Below are 17007 nucleotides of genomic sequence, written 5' to 3'. Positions count from 1 at the left end.
TATGATACACTTGGCTCAATAATGTACCTTTAAGTTCACTTGAAGAATGTGTGTGGCTAGATGGATCTATAGTCATTAGGATTTACAGTCTCAATACAACTGTAATGGTGGTTGACACTAAAGCCTAAGCTTTGGAAGAGCATTTTCTACAGTGTTCACTTTTCCACAATAAATCAATAATAATTGACATACCAAATTACTAGATTTATGTCCAACTTAAGAAAAATCAAATTCAAGGTAAGATCTTGAAGAATAGACATATGGATTTACAATTTTCTTCTTGGCATTATTAGTGCTAGGCATAGTTTTTTTTATAGTGAACTTGAAGTCAATGGGTTTCGAGATCATAGGTGGAGTTGTGATGCAAATAAGGGCCCAATTGATGCCTTCAAAGAATGGATGTTGTTTCATTTCTGCAGCACCTCTATTGTATAGTAACCTATGTTGTGGGTCTTTGACAAGTAAGCCTTTGATCAAGTCCCTAGCTATAAAACTGACACTGGGCATGTCAGGGGATTTTAGTGGAACTCTGACTACATTGTATGAAGAAAGGTGTCTTCCCATGTAGAAACTCATACAATAATATATCAAATGTCTGTAGAAACTATAAACAACACACACCAAGAAGAGAGTTCTGATACCAAATGTAGAAAGATCTAAAGAGCAACAAAAACACTCAAACAAATAAAAAAATGTACAATAAAAGAAAGAAAATTCAACCACACAAAGAATATATGAAAGAAGAGAATAACTCTATTTTCTTGACAACAAAGGAAGCTCTATTTTTTACAGCAGAGAATTAATTTTTTATCATAGCTAATTATAGTTACAAAAATGTATTATCAGCATTCTATATTTATTAGTAAAAAATAAATATGCAAAGAGAATATCTCTTGGAAAAACCTATGATGGCTATTCTAGACATAACTACTTGTTATTGTAGTTAGATGGCACATAATCTGCTCTTTATTAAATGCAAAAGTCTATTTGAAACCTACCCTGGAGTGTAATGTCCCCACTTTAGCAGTTGTCAAGTTGTGTGACTGTTAGCCTTTTATTTCATTTTATTTTATTTATCCCACATTCATCGTGAAAAGTGGTCAACCCTATGAAGTAGGAATAAAAGGAGAGTTTGTGGCTATTGTTAGGCAAGGTTGAATATTAGAAGAAATTGGATGTGTGAGTTATGGATCTATTATTGGCATTAGAGGACATCTATCCTCTCTTATGACATTCTAGATGTTATTCCTTTAGGGTTTGGCCTTTGGAATTCATTGCTATTAGCTTCATTAACAAGCAACTTGGGCATTTCTAGCTATAGGTGGATCAGATGTTTGCTCATACCATTCTCATTCCTTGTCTGATACTTGTACCATTGTGGAGGAATGTTTTTATGAGGGTCTTGGACTGATTGAAGGCAATTTTTACCATACCAGCACTACAGTGTGACACTATTCATATTACTATAGCCAGTAAGTTGGGAAATCGTGACTAGAATAACATGTTCTAATGCTGGAGTAATTAGTGAGTTTGGAAAGTTTTCTATGTATTTGATTTTATTAGCTTGAAAACTAATATTATTTCAATAGTAGTTCAATCTTTAGTTTTGCATAAATTCCTTCTTGTTCATGTTATGTGGTTTCAAATCTATGCAAAGACATTAAAATCACTATCAATAGTTGGTTTGGTTTTTTGGGCATTTCCAAGGTGCCCATTATAGTGGTACTAGAGCTATAAGTCTTGCCATCTTGTGGAGGTCTTATAGGGAATGTCGGATAGCTGGATTGAGGGAAAAGTGTTTGAAAAAATGTAGAAACACTAAAATCAGAAATTAAAAGGGCCAAGCATGTATGTTTGAGCATGTGACAGGGGCTTTATAATTTCCACAATACCAAAGCAAGACAAAGTCAGAGTTCAAACTTGTAGAGCGAATAGTCTAGTTCATCCGTGCAGAGGCACATATAATCTAGTCATATAAACACAAAGGAGATATTCTTTGAACAAGATAACAATATGGGTGACTGAGATGATAGGGATACAAGACAAGGTAGAGGTAGGAATACCGGTCTAGATTAGGAGGAGGTAATGTTCAGATGGTTATTGGGTACATTAAAGGAGGGGCAAGATATGCAACAAGAGTAGAATAGGCGAGTGGATATAATGTTGTAGCTTATGGCTAGATAGATGGTTTTCAATATTAATCCTGATGACATGTTAACAATGGAAACAATAAAAATGGAGAAAACAACAACAATAGGGGCAATAATAACGGAGGCCAAGGCAACAACAATGGTCTTGACGATAATATTAATTGTAATAATGGACATGGCAACAATGGGAATGAGGCTGATAACTTTAGACATGTGTTGCATGCCTAGCTCGAGCAGCAAGCTTGAGACCTCTTCTACCTCCCTTCCCAACTAGAGATCCAATTCAACTATTTAATGAACCATAGATTACCAAGATACAGGATGAGTTTAGGAGGGACTGGGAGGCTAGTGGACTAGAGTTTCAAGTAGATATTTCTCTCAGAGATTATTTAGACTTGAGGATGAGACACATGCCCAGATCAGGAGAGAGAAATCAAAAATTTGAGTTGAGAAAGAAAGTTGGGAAAATTTCTTTACTTTAATATGATGCTTCAGGGAAGATGACTGCACAATCTTGGGTGTAGAAGGTAGATACATACTTCCAACTGAATCCTATGCCTAAGGAGGAGGCTATAACGTATACAACTATTCACTTGGATGGACTAGCATATGATTGGTGGCACCATAACATGGTAACCTTGGGGCATAATTAGATCACATCTTACGAGGAGTTCACTGAGAAACTCATAGAGAGATTTTATACCAGGGATCTCGAGTTATAGTTTAAGGAGTTGGCACAACTCAAGTGTTGGGGATCCGTTGAGATGTATATCGGTGAATTTTAGAGGTTAGCTATGTTGGTCACAGATATTTCAAAGAGGAGGTTAGCAGTGCTTTTTATGAATAGAATCTCAAATCCCTTGCAAGGTTGGGTCAAGGGGAATGACCTAGCTACATTACAGGAGGCTGCTAAAAAGGATCATGACTTAGCACCTTCTTTTAGGAGTATATTTCAGCACATGGATTCATATATGAAAAAAGACAAGGAGAAGGACAAAAAATATTTTCACAAGGATGCTCAGCCAAAAAGGGATAAGTTGGATGATGACACCCTAAATGAGTTGAGAAAGAAGAAGTTATATTTTTATTGTAGAGAGCCTTGGGATTTATCTCATAAGTGTCCTCTCAAGGCTAAGGTAAATCAAATGGAGTATTTCTCAGCAAAGGAGTCATAGTCAAAGAGTGAGGATCAACACTCTAATTCAGACGAGGATAGTAGTACAGAGGAGAGCAACAATCTCAAGGATGAGAAGCCATGGGAATGATTAATGGGGGATTAGAAGGCAATCACATTTAAGATCAAGGGTACTATCCAAGGGAAAAAAGTGATCTCACTCATTGACACTAGGGCTACACATAATTTCATAGATGCACAATTGGTAGCCAAGAGAAGTTTACTGACTAAGAAGCACATTGGGTTTAGAGTCATGGTAGCTAATGGTGACAAATTATTATGCACTTAGAAGATATCTAATCTTCACATCAAGTTTGGAGATGGCTATGAATTGAAGGATGAGTTCTATGTAGTAGACATGGGAGAGTAGCAAAATTAGAGATGAGGTTTCAGCATGAGGGGAGAACTATTGTACTTAGTGGACTTTCAGATGGGAGTTGCAAAGTAGTCTCCATATGGAGAATGGAGAAAAATTTTCAGCATAATGATATAGAGTGGGTAGCAGAATGTTTCACTATGCTAGCTTCACGGGAGCCATAGGTAAAGTGTCATCCAACAGATATCTAGGAAATACTTGACAGGAACACTAAGATATTTGGCAAGATTTTGCATGGGGTTCCTTCTAACAGGGGTATAGAGCATGTTATTGAGCTCAAGGAGGAAGCCAAACTAGTTATGATGACTCCCTATCATCATCCTAAGAAACACAAGGATGAGATAGAGAAGGCAATTAAGGAATTATTGGAGATGGGGCATATCTGGCCTAGTAAGAACCCCTTTTCTCGAATAGTAGTGTTTTTAAAGAAGAAGGATGGGATGATACACATGTGCATCGATTATAGGGCATTAAATAAGAAGACCATTAAGAACAGATATCCCATCCCATGGATAGATGATCTGATTAATGAATTGCATGATGCATGCTTTCTTACAAAGATTGATTTACAATAAGGGTATCATTAGATTAGGATGAGGGAGGAGGACATTGAGAAGATAAATTTTTGGTGTCATTATGGCCACTTCAAATTATTGGTTATGCCATTTGGCTAACCAATGCCCCTACTATGTTCCAAAGTTGCGTGAATCGGGTATTTAGGGGGTAGCTTAGGAGATTTTTCCTAATTTTCTTTGATGACATTTTAGTCTTCACTATAACTTGGGAGGAGCATTTACAAAATCTTGAGATGGTGTTGTCCATTTTGGAGAAAGAGTCACTACATGCCAAGGAATCTAATTGTGAGTTTGGGTTGATTGAGCTACTATACCTTGGGCATATCATCAACACAGATGGAGTTCGGGTAGATCCTAAAAAGATTAGAGCTATTGTTGATTGGCCTACTCCTAGGAACCTTACATAGATTAAGGGATTCTTTGCTCTTTATGGGTTTTATAGGAGATTTGTTAAGGGATTTTCACAAATCACTACACCCTTGATAGACCTTACTAAGAAAGGAGCCTTCACATGGATGGGGGCAGCTCAAAGAAGCTTTGATCATTTCAAGCTGGTGATGTCATCATATCTAGTACTAGCTCTATGAGACTTCATGAAGCCATTTGAGCTTCATTGTGATGTATCAAGAAATGGGATTGGGTAGTCTTGATGCAGGAGAAGCATCCCATTATTTTTGAGAGTAGGAAGCTCCATGGAGTGGAGATGAGCTATTCCATCTATGATTGGGAGATGTTGGCTATTATGTATGCATTGGCCAAGTTTTGGCCCTATCTAGTTGGGGGGAAGTTTGTAATCAAGATTGGTCACAACAACACCAAATACTTCATGAGCCAATGTGATTTGAATGATAGACAACATAAGTGGATTACAAAGTTGTAGGCCTATGACTTTGACATTGAGTTTGCCAAAGGTAAGAAGAATGTGGTGGAAGATGCTTTATCCAAGAGTCCTCATATTTGTGCTCTAGCTGAGATTACAAGAGATTGGAGAAATAAAACTACAATAGGGTATACGAGGGATGCTTGGGCTTCTAGAGTGATTGTTGGCACCATATAAGATGATCATTACATGGTGATGGATAGATTGATCAAGTTCTAGGGTAGGATATATTTGATTCCATCATCATAGTTTAGAGAGGTAATATTGAAGGCATTTCACAATGCACCTATAGTTGGACATCCATGGGTCTTTAAGACCTATAGGCAGATCCGTGAGTGGTTCACATGGAAAGGGCTCAAGGATGATGTTCAGAATCATGTCAGGGAGTGTACAATTTGTTAGTAGAATAAGGGAGAGCACACATATATTGCAAGGTTATTGCAACCTTTACCCATTGTAAATAGGAAATGGGAAAGTATTTCTATGGACTTCATCATTGGGCTACCACAAGTACAAGGGAGAGATCACATCTATGTGATAGTTGACTGGTTGATGAAGTTTGATCACTTCTTTGCTATTCCATCCACCTATACATCAACACAAGTGGCTGATCTTTTCTTGAAAGAGATATTTAGGTTACATGGGCTACCTAGTTTCATTGTCAGTGATCAGGATAGTAAATTTATGAGTACTTTTTGGCAAGATTTGTTTGGGTTGTGTGGTATAGATCTTACACCTAGCATTAGTTATCATTCACAGGCATATGGGCAGACAAGATTGTGAATAAATGGGTGGAAGGATATCTAAGGAACTATGTGACTACACAATAGAGGGCTTGGGTCAATTGGCTACATATGGGAGAGTATTTTTATAACACCACTTATCATATGTCCATGAAGATGACTCCATTCATGGCACTGTATAGCTATGAAGCACCTAGTTTCATGGATCTAGTTTTGGGGGATAGTAGAGTGCCCAAAGCAAAAAATTCTTGTAGGATAGTCAGGATATTTTGAGGGTGCTTAAGGAGAATATACATGAAGCCCAAAATCACAAAAAAATATATACTGACCAGCACCAGATAGAGAGTAGCTTTGAGGTTGGGAATATAGTTTACTTGAGGCTACAACCATACAGACAGTCATCACTCAAGAAGATTGGAGCAGAGAAGTTAAAGCCTAGATTTTATGGTTCCTATAGAGTTATTCGCAAGGTGGGCCAGGTTACCTAAAAGATTGAGCTTCTAGAGGGTAGTCTGATGCATAATACATTTCATGTGTCGAGGCTTAAGAAAGCCATCAGTTAGAGAGTTGTGCCTTCTACAGATTTGCCACAATTAGATGAGGAGGGGAAGTTCATATTGATTCCTAAGGCTATTCTAGATACCAAGGAAAGGACACTACAAAAAAGGGTGATTAAAGAACATTTATTCAAATAGAGACACCCGCCAGAGGAAGATGCTACTTGGGAGAGTGAGTAGTTGCTAAAGAAAATAGGCCTAAGATTGCTTGAGGACAAGCAATTTCAAGGGGGGTGGATTGTAATGTCCCCACTTTAGCAGTTTTCTAGTTGTATGATTGTTAGCCTTTTATTTTATTTTATTTTATTTTATTTATCCCGCATTACTCGTGAAAAGTGGTCATCCCTATGAAGTAGGAATAAAAGGAGAGCTTGTGGCTATTATTAGGAAAGGTTGAATATGAGAAGAAATCAGATGCGTAAGTTACGGATCTATTTTTTTGGCATTAGAGGATTTCTATCCTCTCTTGTGAAATTCTAGATGTCATTCCCTTGGGGTTTAACCTTTACAATTCATTTCTATTAACTTTATTAATAGGCAGCTTAGGTGCATTTCTAGCTACAAGCGGACTGGATCATGTTTGCTCATACCATTCTCATTCCTTGTCTGATACTTATGCCATTGTGGAGGAATGTTTTTATGAGGGTCTTGGACTGATTGAAGGTAGTTTTACTATACTAGCACTATAGTGTTACACTATTTATATTACTGTAGCAGCAAGTTGGGAAATCATGACTAGAATAACATCTTACTATGTTGGAGTAATAGGTGAGTTGGAAAGTTTGCTATGTATTTGCTTTTATTAGCTTGAAAACTAATATTATTTCAATAGTAGTTCTTTTGTATGTTCTTTGTGTGATTGAACTTACTTCCTTTTATTGTGCATTAGTTTATTTGTTTGAGCACTAATGTTGCTCTTTAGATCTTTCCACAATGTCCACCAATCTAGAACATTCCCATGATCCTATACTTTAATGATCTTAGAAGCTAGATTCATGAGTACCAAAAAATGACATTGATTGAGCACTAGTCGGCTCAACCATTAGTTCTGGTAGATGATTTTCTTAAATTGTTATCTCATTCTTTGTCTTTCTATTTTTCTTAGACCTTTGATGAATGCAATGTGGGATAAAACATGAAGGTTGTATGGAAGCACATAACAAAGGATGCCTCAATACAAGTTTGTTGCATACAGTAGGTAGGAAGCCTAGATGAAGGGTTGAAGTTTATTGATGTTGACTTCACTAGAGTAGGACACATAGGACATCTCAAGGATAGATCAAAGTCCAAAAGAATAATATGGCCTTCCTATCTTACTAGAACATTTTCTATCTTTAATATCTATAAGAAACTCCTAACATATGAAAATACTCAAAGGAAATGAGTATTTTAGATGCATAGAACCTAAAGGGAATAAAGATAGTGAGGCTCTTTGCATTTGAATCAGTGTTTAAAGAGAATATATCCAAAAAAAATCATAGATTTTGTTAAAATACTTACTATGCAATATAAATACAACATTAAAAAAATTATTAAGTGATACATCCACAACTCTTTACAACAAATTGCAAGAAAATACTTCAAAATTTCATTTGAGACACTCATCATTGATTACCTTTTACAATTGGAATTACTGAGAGATTATATCAAAATTTAAATTAATGAGTTAAATATAAGTTTTAGATATATGAATTAGCAAGAGAATCCCTTGGCTCATGGTTTTGTGACAATGCTATGCCCTACAAATATCATCAAATCTCTATTAAGATATGATGAGAAGGGCTTTGTCTCAATCCTCATGATGCTCAACAATTTTGAACCTTTCCTGACTACCTTATAAATATCCTTATCCATCTAAGATTGTTTTAAAGTTAGTGAGGCTCTTTAGGTTGCCATCAATAGAGACAATAATTTGATGTATGAGATTTCCCTTCCTTAGGGTTCTTCTTCCACAAGAGGGTTCAATTTCTACCTTAAACTATTTTAAGATAATTATGTGAGCTTTGTACTAGTATTTGGCACTAATGGTAGAAAGGTTTCTATTGCACTACCATGTGATGCTAAAATGATAAAATTTCTATTGTAGTAATATAGCTCATATCATAATATTTGTGTGCTCACTCTTTGAAACTTTACATAGGAACTAATTTTGTTGATGTTGGCACAAGATAGGGGTGAACAAATAAGTGACAAGTATGTAGAGGAGACATTATGTGAACCACCTATTAATGGTTGGGATACATGAAATTCAAATTCATGATAGTCTTGTTTGATCTAGGGCACATAAGGTTTTTGATTTTAAGCTTATAGAATTGAGAATCAATGTTGGAACTTCTGGCATGTCACCTGATTCAAATATCCAATAGTTGTGTGTTTATTATTTTTGCCATCATGTGAAATGCCTGGGGAGTTGTGTGTTTACTATTTTTTCCATCATGAGAAATACCCTGGAAAGTTTTATGTATTCAATGAATTATCAAATGCATTTTTTATTTTTAATCATTACCCTTAGAATTTTCTTGTTGCATGTTATGAAATTATTGGGATGATTATAATAGTAGCACAATATATAATAGAATAAAATAAAGGAGATAGAACATAGCAAATTACACAAACATAATTTTTCATTATAGTAATTTTCCTCATACATCCATCTACCAATGGTTTGACATTTATAACTGAAGCAAACTTATAGAGACTTTTGAACAACTGCATGAAGGAAGAGAAAATCTAGAAGGAGCTATACAGATGTTTCAAGACTCTTCTAGACTTAGAATTAAATGCTCACCTACTGAGCAACATATGCAATAAAGTAAATATTATTTTATCACACCCCCATAATGTTTATTTGGAGATGATAGAAACATTCTTAAGTTTTAATAGATCTCTAAGTTTGAAGAACTTGACAATAGACAATGCTTTTATAAATATAGGGTATGTGCAGGATTATGGTCAACCAAACTATGACCTTAAGTGGTAGTGAAAAACTAGCAAATCAGGGTTATGTCAACTTGACACATAATTTTAGAGTGGTTCTAGACTTTATATCAAAAATTTGTAAGAAAATAATCTGTACCAAATTGAATGTAGTTTCTAAACTACTAGGCCTTATCTAGAGAAAAAAATAATTGTTTGGTCAAAAGTTTGGATTTTAACGTAGTACTACAAAAATTTCAGGGCGAAAATAAAAAGTAGGTGTATGTCTGACCTCCTTAATCAAAATCAAATGATAATTTTTTTAAATATAATTATAGATATAAAATTTAGACTCATGCCTAGATGTGACGCACATATTTGGGTATTTTTATTCCAAATAAATAATTAAATATGATTTTTTTACTAAAACTTTTTTGGAAAAAAAACTCCCATGTCTGACCACCTTAACTAATAGAAAACTTTACAAAATTTAATTTTTATTTAATTTTTCTTATACTAGGTGAAGCATAGAATCTGAGACAACTTTTGGATTTAAAAAATGTTATACCGTTTGAAAGTTATAGCTATTTTTCAATTAGTATGTCAATCAACACTTTACAATCATCTTCATTGAAAATTAACTAATAAATACTTATCAAACATAGAATTTGACAGCAATTATATCGATGGAATCTCTAGAGTGTTGTAAAAAACCCCTTTTCATTTCATTCAATTTCAATAAAAATAGCATTATCAGATGGCTACCCGAAGTCTGAGTGTTAATGAAACCCTTCTTAAACATGTTTTTTGGGTTCACCAAATAGGCTTGGTAAATACTGAGCCTAATCGGATACCTGAAATCTAATTGGGTATCCGATCAGGTTCATGATTTTTCAATTGAAATTTTGGAGGCAAATCTGAGAGGAAATAAATTTGAGACGGAAACTTTAGAGTATTTTAGAGGAAAATTTATTTGGGGAAAGTGTGGACATTGATATTATTATTATTAACTATTATTATTATATATGATTATAATTATTATTGTATTTATAGTAATATGTATGATTATTATTATTAAATATAATATAGTTACAAATATAATAATAATTATTATAACTAAATATAAATAGTAATATATATGATAAATATTATTATTATTAAATATATGGTTATTATTATTAAATCTATAATCTATTAACATATATGATTATTATTGTTATATAATCTAATAATATATTATTATTATATTAAAATATACAATATTATATTACTATTAAATATAATATTGTCATAAAATGCATTGAAAGGGGTCATAGGTTAACCTATGACCCTCCCTAGGTGTCCAAGGGCTCCTAGGGACATACATTGTCATGAAATGCATCGAACCTATGACCCCTCTCGATGCATTAGAACCAAACAAACATGTCCCTAGGGGTCATGATGAAATGTGTAGAGAGGGGTCGTAAGTCATCCAATGGCCCCTTTCAACCCATGTAAATTCAATTATAATATGTCCCTAAGGGTCCTAGGACCCCTAAAGAGACATGTCATCATGGAATGTGTCGAAAGGGGTCAGAGGTCATCCTATGACTCTTTTTAACCCATATAAACAATTATAATGTGTCAAAAAGGATCATAGGTCATCCTATAGCCCCTTTCGACCCATATAAATGATTATAATATGCCCCTAGGGGTCCTAGGACCTCTAGAGACATATGTTGTCATGAAATGTGTCGAAAGGGGTAATAGGTCATCCTATAGCCCCTTTCAACCCATATAAACGATTATAATATGTCCCTAGGGGTCCTAAGAACACTAGCGACATATGTTGTAATAAAATGTGTTGAAATGCATCATAGGTCATCCTATAACCCTTTTTGACCCATATAAACAATTATAATATGTCCCTAGGGGTCTTAGGACCCCTAGTGACATATGTTGTAATAAAATGTGTCAATAGGCGCAATAGGTCATCCTATGGCCCCTTTTGACCCATATAAATAATTATAATATGTCCCTAGGATTTCTAGGACCCCTAGAGACATATGTTGTAATGAAATGGGTCAAAAGGGGTCATAGGTCATCCTATGACCCCTTTCGACCCATATAAACAATTATAATATGTCCCTAGGGGTCCTAGGACCCCTAGAGACATATGTTGTAATGAAATGTGTTAAAAGGGGTCATAGGTCATCATATGACCCATTTCAACCCATATAAACAATTATAATATTTTCTTAGGGGTCCTAGGACCCGTAGAGACATATGGTGTAATGAAATGTGTCAAAAGGGGTCATAGGTCTTCCTATGGCCTCTATCGACCCATATAAATGATTATAATGTCCTTAGGGGTCGTAGGACACTTAGACACATATATCATCATGGAATGTGTTGAAAGGGGTCATAGGTCATACTATGGCCCCTTTTGACCCATATAAACAATTATAATATGTCCCTAGGGGTCCGACCCCTAGAGACATATGTCATCATGGAATGTGTCGAAAGGGGTCATAGGTCATCCTATGGCCCTTTTTGACCCATATAAACAATTATAATATGTCCCTAGGGGTCCTAAGACCCCTAGAGAGATATGTCATCATGGAATGTGTTGAAAGGGGTCATAGGTCATCCTATGGCCCCTTTCGACCCATACAAACAATTCTAATATGTCCCTAGGGGTCCTAGGACCTCTAGACACATATGTCATCATGGAATGTGTTGAAAGGGATCATAGGTCATCCTATGGCCCCTTTCAACTCATATAAATGATTTTAACATATCGAGACATATGTCGTCATGGCCCCTTTCGACCCATATAAATGATTCTAATATGTCCCTACGGGTCCTAGGACCCATAGAGACATATGTCATCATGGAATGTGTTGGCCCCTTTCAACTGATATAAATGTTTCTAATATGTCCCTAGGGTCCTAGGACCCCTAGAGACATATGTTGTCATAGAATGTGTCGAAAGGGGTCATAGGTCATCCTATGGCCCCTTTTGACCCATATAAATGATTATAATATGTCCTTAGGGGTCCTAGGACCCCTAGAGACATATGTCATCATGGAATGCGTTGAAAGGGGTCATAGGTCATCCTATGGCTTCTTTCGACCCATATAAATGATTATAATATGTCCCTAGGGGTCCTAGGACCCCTAGAGACATATGTCATCATGGAATGTGTCAAAAGGGGGTCATACGTCATCCTATGGTCCCTTTCGACCCATATAAATGATTATAATATGTCCCTAGGGGTCCTAGGACCCCTTGAGACATATGCCATCATGAAATGTGTCGAAAGAGGTCATAGGTCATCCTATGGCCTCTTTCGACCCATATAAACGATTATAATATGTCCCTAGGGGTCCTAGGACCCCTAAAGACATATGTCCTCATGAATTGTGTCAAAAGGGGTCATAGGTCATCCTATGGCCCCTTTTGACCCATATAAATTATTATAATATGTCCCTAGGGTTCCTAGGACCCCTAGAGACATATGTCATCATGGAATGTGTTGAATGGGGTCCAAGGTCATCCTATGACCCCTTTTGACCCATATAAATGATTATAATATGTCCCTACCGGTCTTAGGACCCCTATAGACATATGTTGTAATAAAAATGTGTCGAAAAGGGTCATAAGTCATCCTATAGCCCCTTTTGACCCATATAAATGATTCTAATATGTCCCTAGGGTTCCTAGGGCCCCTAGAGACATGTCATCATGGAATGTGTCAAAAGGGGTCATAGGTCATCCTATTGCCCCTTTCGACCCATGTAAACGATTATAATATGTCCGTAGGGGTCCTAGGACCCCTAGAGACATATGTCGTCATGGAATATGCTATCATGAATCTTGATATATGACTATGAAAGACAACCTGTGGGTTGTGCTTTTTTTTTAAAATAACACTATCAATTATCGAGTATCCGATATAATATCGGATACCCAATATTATTTGATATCCAATATAATATCGGGTATCTGATATTATTGGGTATCCAATATAAAACCAGATACCCAATAAGGGTTGGGCTTTACTTTGTAGGTTTGGTATCAGGATGGGTGAAAAAATGTTAGAGAAGATTTTGAAATGCTTTTAGACATTTTCAAACTCTATTTTTTTCACATCGCTACTTTTTGGCACACCATGATCCTGCACATACCCTACAACTATTAACTATAACTATATATATTCTAATAATTAGATATTTTAGCCGATAGGCTATTTGTGGGAGCTTTGCTCCCAAAATTTTAATTCTCGCCAAAAATTTTGTCAGTTACTGGTAACTCTGTTTGGTTTTTCGATCATCTTCTTTAATGTGAACTTTGTTTCATTTTCCAATGGTTCTTAGAAGTATCGGTGGAACTCGACACTTTGCATAACATTCATAGAACTCACAATTTGCATTCAAACTATTACATGTAATCTTGATCTTTGGAACTCATAGTTTGCATTGAGAACTATTACATGTACTCTTGCTGTATGCATTTGTAAAATAGGGTTTGCATTAAGCCATAATTCGCACTTTGCATTCCATATCAAATTCTTGATATCTATATCTATTTGTCAACTAGGGCTTGCAATAAACCATAAGTATGACGAATGCTCTTTGGAGTTGTGGTTCTTATTTACAGAGGTTTTGTTGTCGTTTGAATAAAAAGTTCTCAGAAGGGCTCCATTTGGGCTAGGGATTCTGTGAGGCTCCCTGAAATTTCGTCTATCTTCCTTAGAAGTGTTGTTATGAGGAGGAGTTTAGTGCTCAGAAATGGGCTATTTGTTGCATTGATTGTTCGAGGGGCATTGTGAGGCCTACAATTTATTCACAAGGTCAGACTCATCCAAGTCCTCATGGTAAGGAGATTGGGGCAATTGGAAGGCGATTCTCACACATTTATGCACATTGGGAGGCCTTTTCCTGAGCACCCATCGAGGATTATATTCTCATAGGTATTAGTTTACGAGGGCCAAAAAATAATTAGTCTAGGATGAATCCAGTAACACATCTTACAATTTGTATTCGATTTGCCAACAATCTATGGTTTTTAGTATTTTGAGTCTTTTTTATGTTCGTCCATGTTTTAAAGCGCTCATGCACTGTATACAACTAGTTTGATGTGCCTTTAAAGATGAAGCAAGAGGAGTTTATTATTGTATTGCAAAATAATAGTTGAATTGTGGGTGTTTGCAGATATTTTAAGAGCCACGGTAAGCATTGTGAAGATTAATTCAACTCTGCATGCCCATCTACAAGTATTTAAGAAACCCTTGTAATTTTAGTTTTAATCATTATCACTCTAGCTTATGACATTTTTATTGCTTAGGGCTTCAGCATTGATATTACGGATTAGCTTTTTTGTCTAACCTTTTCTTTGTAATTTTAAGTGTTTTATGCAAAGTTTGGATGAGTTCCATATGATAATCCTGATATTTGGGCCTTCATTTTACTGGATTAGCTTGCATATTGTAAGAGTAACTTTAAATTCTGCAGTAAAATATTGTGTTAGAGAAACATAAATTATCTAAGTTCTATGCAGTGACCTTAATTTCATGTATATCGATGTAACCGAATGCAAGCCTTATTGGCTTCCTAAGAGATAGAGCCACCTATAAAAATTGACTGACGATAGATAGGTGAAATGAATTTCTTGTGTTTGCACTTCAAAGGAAAATTCGGTTGTTTAGTGAATTTTCAGAAAGAATTTAATTAATTTTAGATGATACCATTTCACAGTCATTTCTTTATTTAGTGGTTACGGATATAAGATCATCTAGAAGCATTTGAACAAATTCAATTATGATTTTCAAAATTCTAATTACAAAGTACAGATTCAATGTCATAGTTTGCATGCTGCGGGTCCTACATAGCTTGGTACGGTGATTCTATATCAAATTTAATCTTAGTTTTTGCATTATTTAGGGAAGTTTAAAAACATGTAGGAGCAACTGAAATTCTACTATGATAGCTTTAATTCTGAGCTAATTGTCCACACATATTAATGACTAGTTGACATATAATAAGTAGCTAGAAATTTAAACTAATTTATATAGCTTGAATTTGTGCAATTTAAGGTGAGTATTCTATTAAATTGTTAAATAATAAAATTAATTAATATTTGTTAATTTCTAGTGGTAAAATTACGAGTTGAAATGAGCCTAGGTGTTGCACTGGTGGTTTAGGGCTAGAGACCATGGGAATGCCAAATGAGCTTGATTAATCATGTCATATTAGGGAAACTTTGAGTTCTGTGCAAAAACTTTAATTGTCTGCTAAAGTTGAGTTTTTGTTTGGATGTTTTATTGACAAGCCAAGAGATTTATGAATAGCCAAATTTTCAAATTATTTCTACGGATATTTAATCATTAATTTCTTGTGTTTGTGGCATTTGATGTAAGTATTCAAGTTTTTTTTATAGGTAAGATAAGGGTTCTATAAGGGCCAATGCCCATAACAACATGCATGACAGTAGGTTTGAAACATTTGTGTCAAAGACTTCTTCTCATGAAGTTGAAGTTGAAAAATTAAAGGAAGAAACATCTGAACATCCTTCTATTGGGGAAATCACAAGATCAAATGTTAGGCATCCAAGACTGGAAAGTGAAAGTAGAAAAGGTTTTCACAATGTTTCTAAGAATCTTTCTTCATAGACTAAATTAATTGAGGAAACACCTAATGGAAACATTCATTTAACTTTAGAGAGAATTAGTCTACTGGTTGATGCAAGTAGGTTTCTTGATGACAAAGTGTTTGATGAATGTGATTTGGAGGAGGAACAACTCAAAAAGAAAGTCATTAGTTTAGGAGAGAAAGGTTTATTCCCAGAGAAACTAACTCTTTCTTATAAGGATCCTCAAGGAGAAATTCAGGGACCTTTTCTAGAAATATACATAATTTCATGGTTTGAACAAGGTTTTTTTTTTTTTACAGATTTACTGGTATGCTTTGTTGATCCTTTTGAAGGAACACCATTTCAAGCCCTTGGTGAGGTTATGCTACACTTAAGACAAAAAAATTGTGTAGTTGATGGTTTTGGATCTAACTAAAAGAGGGGTAAAATTTTTATTGAATATCAAAGAGCGCTAAACAACACAAGAAACAAAGAGAACTACATAGCTTTATCCTGGTCCACAAGTTGATCCAACATCTGAGATAAATCAAAGGGAAGCATCCTAGGATCAAGAATGTTCCAAGCCGGCCCCTGCTCAGAGGCCCATTTAGCCAGACAATCAGCCACACCGTTCCACTCACGAGGGATATGCATAAAGGACACAGAATCTAGCAAATTGCATAACTAAATGATCTGCTAAATAACCAGAGCCAAATTTCAATCCACATGCACAAGGTTCCTATTATGCAATAAGTTCACAACCACCTGCGAGTCAATCTCACAGAGGATTCTTTTCCAGCCATGTGGACAACACTGTTCCACTGCAACCAAGATAGCCAGGGCTTCCATCAGGTTATTAGTATAGTAACCCTTGATGATTTTGGATCTAATAAGGATGTTGGAAACTCGAATGAAATGTCTTTGAAAAATGTGCAAGTTGTCTCATCTTTGGAAGTTGGGTTCGATAATGCTAACAAAAACCTAGGTTTTAGTTATAACCAGGACAAATTGTTATCCAATTTA

The 17007-nt window shown here is 35.4% G+C and overlaps 1 pseudogene; it reads right to left on the bottom strand.

Annotated features, from left to right (window-relative positions):
* Positions 1-216: 216 nt before the first annotated feature.
* Positions 217-16787, bottom strand: LOC149555683 (serine/threonine-protein kinase D6PKL1 pseudogene; annotated as a pseudogene).
* Positions 16788-17007: the final 220 nt, after the last annotated feature.

The sequence above is a fragment of the Cupressus sempervirens genome, chromosome 5, assembly GCF_028749045.1.
Source record: "Cupressus sempervirens isolate cs-2001-9-10 chromosome 5, ASM2874904v1, whole genome shotgun sequence".
Classification (NCBI taxonomy): Eukaryota; Viridiplantae; Streptophyta; class Pinopsida; order Cupressales; family Cupressaceae; genus Cupressus; species Cupressus sempervirens.
The sequence above is the reverse complement of the archived record's forward strand: the minus strand, read 5'-3'. Positions and strand labels throughout refer to the sequence as shown.